The sequence below is a fragment of the Camelina sativa genome, chromosome 8 (genome assembly GCF_030686135.1).
Source record: "Camelina sativa cultivar CO46 ecotype springtype chromosome 8, ASM3068613v1".
Classification (NCBI taxonomy): domain Eukaryota; kingdom Viridiplantae; phylum Streptophyta; class Magnoliopsida; order Brassicales; family Brassicaceae; genus Camelina; species Camelina sativa.
In genome coordinates this window covers 15,126,700-15,140,831 of record NC_141887.1, presented here as the reverse complement: position 1 = coordinate 15,140,831, position 14,132 = coordinate 15,126,700, and positions in this window count along the sequence as shown.

Sequence of the window (14,132 nt, the reverse complement as noted above, 5' to 3'; positions counted from 1 at the left end):
GTTTACTATTTCAAATCAATGTTTTCTTTGTTTTAGCTTGTTTCGGGACAAAATGAGTATAATTGTTGTCTAAACACTTCAAATTCATCCCAAACTCTTACAATTAGTCAAATGCATTGGATTGTCACACATTCTGACCCTAGAAACAGTAACAAAGCTGTTTACTACTTCAAATCAATGTTTTCTCGGTTATAGCTTGTTTCGGGACAAAATGGGTATAAATCTTGTATAAACACTTCAAATTCAACCCGAACTCTTATAATTAGTCAATTGTATTGGACTGTTATACATTCTGACCCTAGAAACAGTAACAAAGCTGTTTCCTGCTTTGAATCAATGTTTTCTCAGTTTTAGCCTGTTTTGGGACAAAATGGGTATAAGTGTTGTCTAAACAACCCAAATTCATCCCAAACTCTTACAATTAGTCAAATGCATTGGATTGTCACACATTCTGACCCTAGAAACAGTAACAAAACTGTTTACTGCTTCGAATCAATGTTTTCTCGGTTTTAGCCTGTTTTCTCGGCTTAAGCTTGTTTTGGGATAAAAGAGGTTTAAGTGTTATCTAAACACTTCAAATTCATCCCAAACTCTTACAATTATTCAAATGGACTCGATTGTTACACATTTTGACCCTAGGAACAGTAACAAAGGTGTTTACTTCTTCGAATCAACGTTTTCTCGGTTTTAGCCAGTTTTCTCGGTTTAAGCCTCTTTTGGGATAAAACAGGTTTAAGTGTTGTCTAAACAACCCAAATTCATCCCAAACTCTTACAATTAGTCAAATGCATTGGATTGTCACACATTCTGACCCTAGAAACAGTAACAAATCTGTTTACTGCTTCAAATCAAAGTTTTCTTGGTTTTAGCATGTTTCAGGACAAAATGGGTATAATTTTTGTCTAAACACTTCAAATTCATCCCAAACTCTTACAATTAGTCAAATGCATTGGAATGTCACACATTCGGACCCTAGAAACAGTAACAAAGCTGTTTACTGCTTCAAATCAATGTTTTCTCGGTTATAGCTTGTTTCGGGACAATATGGGTATAATTGTTGTCTAAACACTTCAAATTCAACCCGAACTATTAACACTCCTAATTCATCCAAAACTGTTACAATTAGTCAAATGCATTGGATTGTCACATATTCTGACCCTAGAAGCAGTAACAAAGCTGTTTACTGTTTTGAATCAATGTTTTCTTGGTTTTAGCATGTTTCGGTACAAAATGGGTATAAGTGTTGTCTAAACAACCCAAATTCATCCCAAACTCTTACAATTAGTCAAATGCATTGGATTGTCACATATTCTGACCCGAGAAACAGTAACAAATCTGTTTACTGCTTCGAATCAATGTTTTCTCGGTTTTAGCCTGTTTTCTCGGCTTAAGCTTGTTTTGGGATAAAACAAGTTTAAGTGTTGTCTAAACATTTCAAATTCATCCCAAACTCTTACAATTAGTCAAATGCATTGGATTGTCACATATTCTGACCCTAGAAACAGTAACAAAGCTGTTTACTATTTCAAATCAATGTTTTCTTTGTTTTAGCTTGTTTCGGGACAAAATGGGTATAATTGTTGTCTAAACACTTCAAATTCATCCCAAACTCTTACAATTAGTCAAATGCATTGGATTGTCACACATTCTGACCCTAGAAACAGTAACAAAGCTGTTTACTACTTCAAATCAATGTTTTCTCGGTTATAGCTTGTTTCGGGACAAAATGGGTATAATTGTTGTATAAACACTTCAAATTCAACCCGAACTCTTATAATTAGTCAATTGCATTGGACTGTTATACATTCTGACCCTAGAAACAGTAACAAAGCTGTTTACTGCTTTGAATTAATGTTTTCTCAGTTTTAGCCTGTTTTGGGACAAAATGGGTATAAGTGTTGTCTAAACAACCCAAATTCATCCCAAACTCTTACAATTAGTCAAATGCATTGGATTGTCACACATTCTGACCCTAGAAACAGTAACAAAACTGTTTACTGCTTCGAATCAATGTTTTCTCGGTTTTAGCCTGTTTTCTCGGCTTAAGCTTGTTTTGGGATAAAAGAGGTTTAAGTGTTATCTAAACACTTCAAATTCATCCCAAACTCTTACAATTATTCAAATGGACTCGATTGTTACACATTTTGACCCTAGGAACAGTAACAAAGGTGTTTACTTCTTCGAATCAACGTTTTCTCGGTTTTAGCCAGTTTTCTCGGTTTAAGCCTCTTTTGGGATAAAACAGGTTTAAGTGTTGTCTAAACAACCCAAATTCATCCCAAACTCTTACAATTAGTCAAATGCATTGGATTGTCACACATTCTGACCCTAGAAACAGTAACATATCTGTTTACTGTTTCAAATCAAAGTTTTCTTGGTTTTAGCATGTTTCAGGACAAAATGGGTATAATTTTTGTCTAAACACTTCAAATTCATCCCAAACTCTTACAATTAGTCAAATGCATTGGAATGTCACACATTCGGACCCTAGAAACAGTAACAAAGTTGTTTACTGCTTCAAATCAATGTTTTCTCGGTTATAGCTTGTTTCGGGACAATATGGGTATAATTGTTGTCTAAACACTTCAAATTCAACCCGAACTATTAACACTTCTAATTCATCTAAAACTGTTACAATTAGTCAAATGCATTGGATTGTCACATATTCTGACCCTAGAAGCAGTAACAAAGCTGTTTACTGTTTTGAATCAATGTTTTCTTGGTTTTAGCATGTTTCGGGACAAAATGGGTATAAGTCTTGTCTAAACATTCCAAATTCAACCTGAACTCTTATAATTAGTCAAATGCATTGGATTGTTACATATATTGACCCTATAAACAGTAACAAAACTGTTTACTGCTTCAAATTAATGTTTTCTCGGTTTTAGCCTGTTTTCTCGGCTTAAGCTTGTTTTGGGATAAAACAAGTTTAAGTGTTGTCTAAACATTTCAAATTCATCCCAAACTCTTACAATTAGTCAAATGCATTGGATTGTCACATATTCTGACCCTAGAAACAGTAACAAAGCTGTTTACTATTTCAAATCAATGTTTTCTTTGTTTTAGCTTGTTTCGGGACAAAATGAGTATAATTGTTGTCTAAACACTTCAAATTCATCCCAAACTCTTACAATTAGTCAAATGCATTGGATTGTCACACATTCTGACCCTAGAAACAGTAACAAAGCTGTTTACTACTTCAAATCAATGTTTTCTCGGTTATAGCTTGTTTCGGGACAAAATGGGTATAAATCTTGTATAAACACTTCAAATTCAACCCGAACTCTTATAATTAGTCAATTGTATTGGACTGTTATACATTCTGACCCTAGAAACAGTAACAAAGCTGTTTACTGCTTTGAATCAATGTTTTCTCAGTTTTAGCCTGTTTTGGGACAAAATGGGTATAAGTGTTGTCTAAACAACCCAAATTCATCCCAAACTCTTACAATTAGTCAAATGCATTGGATTGTCACACATTCTGACCCTAGAAACAGTAACAAAACTGTTTACTGCTTCGAATCAATGTTTTCTCGGTTTTAGCCTGTTTTCTCGGCTTAAGCTTGTTTTGGGATAAAAGAGGTTTAAGTGTTATCTAAACACTTCAAATTCATCCCAAACTCTTACAATTATTCAAATGGACTCGATTGTTACACATTTTGACCCTAGGAACAGTAACAAAGGTGTTTACTTCTTCGAATCAACGTTTTCTCGGTTTTAGCCAGTTTTCTCGGTTTAAGCCTCTTTTGGGATAAAACAGGTTTAAGTGTTGTCTAAACAACCCAAATTCATCCCAAACTCTTACAATTAGTCAAATGCATTGGATTGTCACACATTCTGACCCTAGAAACAGTAACAAATCTGTTTACTGCTTCAAATCAAAGTTTTCTTGGTTTTAGCATGTTTCAGGACAAAATGGGTATAATTTTTGTCTAAACACTTCAAATTCATCCCAAACTCTTACAATTAGTCAAATGCATTGGAATGTCACACATTCGGACCCTAGAAACAGTAACAAAGCTGTTTACTGCTTCAAATCAATGTTTTCTCGGTTATAGCTTTTTTCGGGACAATATGGGTATAATTGTTGTCTAAACACTTCAAATTCAACCCGAACTATTAACACTCCTAATTCATCCAAAACTGTTACAATTAGTCAAATGCATTGGATTGTCACATATTCTGACCCTAGAAGCAGTAACAAAGCTGTTTACTGTTTTGAATCAATGTTTTCTTGGTTTTAGCATGTTTCGGGACAAAATGGGTATAAGTGTTGTCTAAACAACCCAAATTCATCCCAAACTCTTACAATTAGTCAAATGCATTGGATTGTCACATATTCTGACCCGAGAAACAGTAACAAATCTGTTTACTGCTTCGAATCAATGTTTTCTCGGTTTTAGCCTGTTTTCTCGGCTTAAGCTTGTTTTGGGATAAAACAAGTTTAAGTGTTGTCTAAACATTTCAAATTCATCCCAAACTCTTACAATTAGTCAAATGCATTGGATTGTCACATATTCTGACCCTAGAAACAGTAACAAAGCTGTTTACTATTTCAAATCAATGTTTTCTTTGTTTTAGCTTGTTTCGGGACAAAATGGGTATAATTGTTGTCTAAACACTTCAAATTCATCCCAAACTCTTACAATTAGTCAAATGCATTGGATTGTCACACATTCTGACCCTAGAAACAGTAACAAAGCTGTTTACTACTTCAAATCAATGTTTTCTCGGTTATAGCTTGTTTCGGGACAAAATGGGTATAATTGTTGTATAAACACTTCAAATTCAACCCGAACTCTTATAATTAGTCAATTGCATTGGACTGTTATACATTCTGACCCTAGAAACAGTAACAAAGCTGTTTACTGCTTTGAATTAATGTTTTCTCAGTTTTAGCCTGTTTTGGGACAAAATGGGTATAAGTGTTGTCTAAACAACCCAAATTCATCCCAAACTCTTACAATTAGTCAAATGCATTGGATTGTCACACATTCTGACCCTAGAAACAGTAACAAAACTGTTTACTGCTTCGAATCAATGTTTTCTCGGTTTTAGCCTGTTTTCTCGGCTTAAGCTTGTTTTGGGATAAAAGAGGTTTAAGTGTTATCTAAACACTTCAAATTCATCCCAAACTCTTACAATTATTCAAATGGACTCGATTGTTACACATTTTGACCCTAGGAACAGTAACAAAGGTGTTTACTTCTTCGAATCAACGTTTTCTCAGTTTTAGCCAGTTTTCTCGGTTTAAGCCTCTTTTGGGATAAAACAGGTTTAAGTGTTGTCTAAACAACCCAAATTCATCCCAAACTCTTACAATTAGTCAAATGCATTGGATTGTCACACATTCTGACCCTAGAAACAGTAACAAATCTGTTTACTGTTTCAAATCAAAGTTTTCTTGGTTTTAGCATGTTTCAGGACAAAATGGGTATAATTTTTGTCTAAACACTTCAAATTCATCCCAAACTCTTACAATTAGTCAAATGCATTGGAATGTCACACATTCGGACCCTAGAAACAGTAACAAAGCTGTTTACTGCTTCAAATCAATGTTTTCTCGGTTATAGCTTGTTTCGGGACAATATGGGTATAATTGTTGTCTAAACACTTCAAATTCAACCCGAACTATTAACACTCCTAATTCATCCAAAACTGTTACAATTAGTCAAATGCATTGGATTGTCACATATTCTGACCCTAGAAGCAGTAACAAAGCTGTTTACTGTTTTGAATCAATGTTTTCTTGGTTTTAGCATGTTTCGGGACAAAATGGGTATAAGTGTTGTCTAAACAACCCAAATTCATCCCAAACTCTTACAATTAGTCAAATGCATTGGATTGTCACATATTCTGACCCGAGAAACAGTAACAAATCTGTTTACTGCTTCGAATCAATGTTTTCTCGGTTTTAGCCTGTTTTCTCGGCTTAAGCTTGTTTTGGGATAAAACAAGTTTAAGTGTTGTCTAAACATTTCAAATTCATCCCAAACTCTTACAATTAGTCAAATGCATTGGATTGTCACATATTCTGACCCTAGAAACAGTAACAAAGCTGTTTACTATTTCAAATCAATGTTTTCTTTGTTTTAGCTTGTTTCGGGACAAAATGGGTATAATTGTTGTCTAAACACTTCAAATTCATCCCAAACTCTTACAATTAGTCAAATGCATTGGATTGTCACACATTCTGACCCTAGAAACAGTAACAAAGCTGTTTACTACTTCAAATCAATGTTTTCTCGGTTATAGCTTGTTTCGGGACAAAATGGGTATAATTGTTGTATAAACACTTCAAATTCAACCCGAACTCTTATAATTAGTCAATTGCATTGGACTGTTATACATTCTGACCCTAGAAACAGTAACAAAGCTGTTTACTGCTTTGAATTAATGTTTTCTCAGTTTTAGCCTGTTTTGGGACAAAATGGGTATAAGTGTTGTCTAAACAACCCAAATTCATCCCAAACTCTTACAATTAGTCAAATGCATTGGATTGTCACACATTCTGACCCTAGAAACAGTAACAAAACTGTTTACTGCTTCGAATCAATGTTTTCTCGGTTTTAGCCTGTTTTCTCGGCTTAAGCTTGTTTTGGGATAAAAGAGGTTTAAGTGTTATCTAAACACTTCAAATTCATCCCAAACTCTTACAATTATTCAAATGGACTCGATTGTTACACATTTTGACCCTAGGAACAGTAACAAAGGTGTTTACTTCTTCGAATCAACGTTTTCTCAGTTTTAGCCAGTTTTCTCGGTTTAAGCCTCTTTTGGGATAAAACAGGTTTAAGTGTTGTCTAAACAACCCAAATTCATCCCAAACTCTTACAATTAGTCAAATGCATTGGATTGTCACACATTCTGACCCTAGAAACAGTAACAAATCTGTTTACTGTTTCAAATCAAAGTTTTCTTGGTTTTAGCATGTTTCAGGACAAAATGGGTATAATTTTTGTCTAAACACTTCAAATTCATCCCAAACTCTTACAATTAGTCAAATGCATTGGAATGTCACACATTCGGACCCTAGAAACAGTAACAAAGTTGTTTACTGCTTCAAATCAATGTTTTCTCGGTTATAGCTTGTTTCGGGACAATATGGGTATAATTGTTGTCTAAACACTTCAAATTCAACCCGAACTATTAACACTTCTAATTCATCTAAAACTGTTACAATTAGTCAAATGCATTGGATTGTCACATATTCTGACCCTAGAAGCAGTAACAAAGCTGTTTACTGTTTTGAATCAATGTTTTCTTGGTTTTAGCATGTTTCGGGACAAAATGGGTATAAGTCTTGTCTAAACATTCCAAATTCAACCTGAACTCTTATAATTAGTCAAATGCATTGGATTGTTACATATATTGACCCTATAAACAGTAACAAAACTGTTTACTGCTTCAAATTAATGTTTTCTCGGTTTTAGCCTGTTTTCTCGGCTTAAGCTTGTTTTGGGATAAAACAAGTTTAAGTGTTGTCTAAACATTTCAAATTCATCCCAAACTCTTACAATTAGTCAAATGCATTGGATTGTCACATATTCTGACCCTAGAAACAGTAACAAAGCTGTTTACTATTTCAAATCAATGTTTTCTTTGTTTTAGCTTGTTTCGGGACAAAATGGGTATAATTGTTGTCTAAACACTTCAAATTCAACCCAAACTCTTACAATTAGTTAAATGCATTGGATTGTCACACATTCTGACCCTAGAAACAGTAACAAAGCTGTTTACTACTTCAAATCAATGTTTTTTCGGTTATAGCTTGTTTCGGGACAAAATGGGTATAATTGTTGTCTAAACACTTCAAATTCAACCCGAACTCTTATAATTAGTCAATTGCATTGGACTGTTATACATTCTGACCCTAGAAACAGTAACAAAGCTGTTTACTGCTTTGAATCAATGTTTTCTCAGTTTTAGCCTGTTTTGGGACAAAATGGGTATAAGTGTTGTCTAAACAACCCAAATTGATCCCAAACTCTTACAATTAGTCAAATGCATTGGATTGTCACACATTCTGACCCTAGAAACAGTAACAAAACTGTTTACTGCTTCGAATCAATGTTTTCTCGGTTTTAGCCTGTTTTCTCGGCTTAAGCTTGTTTTGGGATAAAAGAGGTTTAAGTGTTATCTAAACACTTCAAATTCATCCCAAACTCTTACAATTATTCAAATGGACTCGATTGTTACACATTTTGACCCTAGGAACAGTAACAAAGGTGTTTACTTCTTCGAATCAATGTTTTCTTGGTTTTAGCCAGTTTTCTCGGTTTAAGCCTCTTTTGGGATAAAACAGGTTTAAGTGTTGTCTAAACAACCCAAATTCATCCCAAACTCTTACAATTAGTCAAATGCATTGGATTGTCACACATTCTGACCCTAGAAACAGTAACAAATCTGTTTACTGCTTCAAATCAAAGTTTTCTTGGTTTTAGCATGTTTCAGGACAAAATGGGTATAATTTTTGTCTAAACACTTCAAATTCATCCCAAACTCTTACAATTAGTCAAATGCATTGGATTGTCACATATTCTGACCCTAGAAGCAGTAACAAAGCTGTTTACTGTTTTGAATCAATGTTTTCTCAGTTTTAGCCTGTTTTGGGACAAAATGGGTATAAGTGTTGTCTAAACAACCCAAATTCATCCCAAACTCTTACAATTAGTCAAATGCATTGGATTGTCACACATTCTGACCCTAGAAACAGTAACAAAACTGTTTACTGCTTCGAATCAATGTTTTCTCGGTTTTAGCCTGTTTTCTCGGCTTAAGCTTGTTTTGGGATAAAAGAGGTTTAAGTGTTATCTAAACACTTCAAATTCATCCCAAACTCTTACAATTATTCAAATGGACTCGATTGTTACACATTTTGACCCTAGGAACAGTAACAAAGGTGTTTACTTCTTCGAATCAATGTTTTCTTGGTTTTAGCCAGTTTTCTCGGTTTAAGCCTCTTTTGGGATAAAACAGGTTTAAGTGTTGTCTAAACAACCCAAATTCATCCCAAACTCTTACAATTAGTCAAATGCATTGGATTGTCACACATTCTGACCCTAGAAACAGTAACAAAACTGTTTACTGCTTCGAATCAATGTTTTCTCGGTTTTAGCCTGTTTTCTCGGCTTAAGCTTGTTTTGGGATAAAAGAGGTTTAAGTGTTATCTAAACACTTCAAATTCATCCCAAACTCTTACAATTATTCAAATGGACTCGATTGTTACACATTTTGACCCTAGGAACAGTAACAAAGGTGTTTACTTCTTCGAATCAACGTTTTCTCGGTTTTAGCCAGTTTTCTCGGTTTAAGCCTCTTTTGGGATAAAACAGGTTTAAGTGTTGTCTAAACAACCCAAATTCATCCCAAACTCTTACAATTAGTCAAATGCATTGGATTGTCACACATTCTGACCCTAGAAACAGTAACAAATCTGTTTACTGTTTCAAATCAAAGTTTTCTTGGTTTTAGCATGTTTCAGGACAAAATGGGTATAATTTTTGTCTAAACACTTCAAATTCATCCCAAACTCTTACAATTAGTCAAATGCATTGGAATGTCACACATTCGGACCCTAGAAACAGTAACAAAGTTGTTTACTGCTTCAAATCAATGTTTTCTCGGTTATAGCTTGTTTCGGGACAATATGGGTATAATTGTTGTCTAAACACTTCAAATTCAACCCGAACTATTAACACTTCTAATTCATCTAAAACTGTTACAATTAGTCAAATGCATTGGATTGTCACATATTCTGACCCTAGAAGCAGTAACAAAGCTGTTTACTGTTTTGAATCAATGTTTTCTTGGTTTTAGCATGTTTCGGGACAAAATGGGTATAAGTCTTGTCTAAACATTCCAAATTCAACCTGAACTCTTATAATTAGTCAAATGCATTGGATTGTTACATATATTGACCCTATAAACAGTAACAAAACTGTTTACTGCTTCAAATTAATGTTTTCTCGGTTTTAGCCTGTTTTCTCGGCTTAAGCTTGTTTTGGGATAAAACAAGTTTAAGTGTTGTCTAAACATTTCAAATTCATCCCAAACTCTTACAATTAGTCAAATGCATTGGATTGTCACATATTCTGACCCTAGAAACAGTAACAAAGCTGTTTACTATTTCAAATCAATGTTTTCTTTGTTTTAGCTTGTTTCGGGACAAAATGAGTATAATTGTTGTCTAAACACTTCAAATTCATCCCAAACTCTTACAATTAGTCAAATGCATTGGATTGTCACACATTCTGACCCTAGAAACAGTAACAAAGCTGTTTACTACTTCAAATCAATGTTTTCTCGGTTATAGCTTGTTTCGGGACAAAATGGGTATAAATCTTGTATAAACACTTCAAATTCAACCCGAACTCTTATAATTAGTCAATTGTATTGGACTGTTATACATTCTGACCCTAGAAACAGTAACAAAGCTGTTTACTGCTTTGAATCAATGTTTTCTCAGTTTTAGCCTGTTTTGGGACAAAATGGGTATAAGTGTTGTCTAAACAACCCAAATTCATCCCAAACTCTTACAATTAGTCAAATGCATTGGATTGTCACACATTCTGACCCTAGAAACAGTAACAAAACTGTTTACTGCTTCGAATCAATGTTTTCTCGGTTTTAGCCTGTTTTCTCGGCTTAAGCTTGTTTTGGGATAAAAGAGGTTTAAGTGTTATCTAAACACTTCAAATTCATCCCAAACTCTTACAATTATTCAAATGGACTCGATTGTTACACATTTTGACCCTAGGAACAGTAACAAAGGTGTTTACTTCTTCGAATCAACGTTTTCTCGGTTTTAGCCAGTTTTCTCGGTTTAAGCCTCTTTTGGGATAAAACAGGTTTAAGTGTTGTCTAAACAACCCAAATTCATCCCAAACTCTTACAATTAGTCAAATGCATTGGATTGTCACACATTCTGACCCTAGAAACAGTAACAAATCTGTTTACTGCTTCAAATCAAAGTTTTCTTGGTTTTAGCATGTTTCAGGACAAAATGGGTATAATTTTTGTCTAAACACTTCAAATTCATCCCAAACTCTTACAATTAGTCAAATGCATTGGAATGTCACACATTCGGACCCTAGAAATAGTAACAAAGTTGTTTACTGCTTCAAATCAATGTTTTCTCGGTTATAGCTTGTTTCGGGACAATATGGGTATAATTGTTGTCTAAACACTTAAAATTCAACCCGAACTATTAACACTTCTAATTCATCTAAAACTGTTACAATTAGTCAAATGCATTGGATTGTCACATATTCTGACCCTAGAAGCAGTAACAAAGCTGTTTACTGTTTTGAATCAATGTTTTCTTGGTTTTAGCATGTTTCGGGACAAAATGGGTATAAGTCTTGTCTAAACATTCCAAATTCAACCTGAACTCTTATAATTAGTCAAATGCATTGGATTGTTACATATATTGACCCTATAAACAGTAACAAAACTGTTTACTACTTCAAATTAATGTTTTCTCGGTTTTAGCCTGTTTTCTCGGCTTCAGCTTGTTTTGGGATAAAACAAGTTTAAGTGTTGTCTAAACATTTCAAATTCATCCCAAACTCTTACAATTAGTCAAATGCATTGGATTGTCACATATTCTGACCCTAGAAACAGTAACAAAGCTGTTTACTATTTCAAATCAATGTTTTCTTTGTTTTAGCTTGTTTCGGGACAAAATGGGTATAATTGTTGTCTAAACACTTCAAATTCAACCCAAACTCTTACAATTAGTTAAATGCATTGGATTGTCACACATTCTGACCCTAGAAACAGTAACAAAGCTGTTTACTACTTCAAATCAATGTTTTTTCGGTTATAGCTTGTTTCGGGACAAAATGGGTATAATTGTTGTCTAAACACTTCAAATTCAACCCGAACTCTTATAATTAGTCAATTGCATTGGACTGTTATACATTCTGACCCTAGAAACAGTAACAAAGCTGTTTACTGCTTTGAATCAATGTTTTCTCAGTTTTAGCCTGTTTTGGGACAAAATGGGTATAAGTGTTGTCTAAACAACCCAAATTGATCCCAAACTCTTACAATTAGTCAAATGCATTGGATTGTCACACATTCTGACCCTAGAAACAGTAACAAAACTGTTTACTGCTTCGAATCAATGTTTTCTCGGTTTTAGCCTGTTTTCTCGGCTTAAGCTTGTTTTGGGATAAAAGAGGTTTAAGTGTTATCTAAACACTTCAAATTCATCCCAAACTCTTACAATTATTCAAATGGACTCGATTGTTACACATTTTGACCCTAGGAACAGTAACAAAGGTGTTTACTTCTTCGAATCAATGTTTTCTTGGTTTTAGCCAGTTTTCTCGGTTTAAGCCTCTTTTGGGATAAAACAGGTTTAAGTGTTGTCTAAACAACCCAAATTCATCCCAAACTCTTACAATTAGTCAAATGCATTGGATTGTCACACATTCTGACCCTAGAAACAGTAACAAATCTGTTTACTGCTTCAAATCAAAGTTTTCTTGGTTTTAGCATGTTTCAGGACAAAATGGGTATAATTTTTGTCTAAACACTTCAAATTCATCCCAAACTCTTACAATTAGTCAAATGCATTGGAATGTCACACATTCGGACCCTAGAAACAGTAACAAAGCTGTTTACTGCTTCAAATCAATGTTTTCTCGGTTATAGCTTGTTTCGGGACAATATGGGTATAATTGTTGTCTAAACACTTCAAATTCAACCCGAACTATTAACACTCCTAATTCATCCAAAACTGTTACAATTAGTCAAATGCATTGGATTGTCACATATTCTGACCCTAGAAGCAGTAACAAAGCTGTTTACTGTTTTGAATCAATGTTTTCTTGGTTTTAGCATGTTTCGGGACAAAATGGGTATAAGTGTTGTCTAAACAACCCAAATTCATCCCAAACTCTTACAATTAGTCAAATGCATTGGATTGTCACATATTCTGACCCAAGAAACAGTAACAAATCTGTTTACTGCTTCGAATCAATGTTTTCTCGGTTTTAGCCTGTTTTCTCGGCTTAAGCTTGTTTTGGGATAAAACAAGTTTAAGTGTTGTCTAAACATTTCAAATTCATCCCAAACTCTTACAATTAGTCAAATGCATTGGATTGTCACATATTCTGACCCTAGAAACAGTAACAAAGCTGTTTACTATTTCAAATCAATGTTTTCTTTGTTTTAGCTTGTTTCGGGACAAAATGGGTATAATTGTTGTCTAAACACTTCAAATTCATCCCAAACTCTTACAATTAGTCAAATGCATTGGATTGTCACACATTCTGACCCTAGAAACAGTAACAAAGCTATTTACTACTTCAAATCAATGTTTTCTCGGTTATAGCTTGTTTCGGGACAAAATGGGTATAATTGTTGTATAAACACTTCAAATTCAACCCGAACTCTTATAATTAGTCAATTGCATTGGACTGTTATACATTCTGACCCTAGAAACAGTAACAAAGCTGTTTACTGCTTTGAATCAATGTTTTCTCAGTTTTAGCCTGTTTTGGGACAAAATGGGTATAAGTGTTGTCTAAACAACCCAAATTCATCCCAAACTCTTACAATTAGTCAAATGCATTGGATTGTCACTCATTCTGACCCTAGAAACAGTAACAAAACTGTTTACTGCTTCGAATCAATGTTTTCTCGGTTTTAGCCTGTTTTCTCGGCTTAAGCTTGTTTTGGGATAAAAGAGGTTTAAGTGTTATCTAAACACTTCAAATTCATCCCAAACTCTTACAATTATTCAAATGGACTCGATTGTTACACATTTTGACCCTAGGAACAGTAACAAAGGTGTTTACTTCTTCGAATCAACGTTTTCTCGGTTTTAGCCAGTTTTCTCGGTTTAAGCCTCTTTTGGGATAAAACAGGTTTAAGTGTTGTCTAAACAACCCAAATTCATCCCAAACTCTTACAATTAGTCAAATGCATTGGATTGTCACACATTCTGACCCTAGAAACAGTAACAAATCTGTTTACTGCTTCAAATCAAAGTTTTCTTGGTTTTAGCATGTTTCAGGACAAAATGGGTATAATTTTTGTCTAAACACTTCAAATTCATCCCAAACTCTTACAATTAGTCAAATGCATTGGAATGTCACACATTCGGACCCTAGAAACAG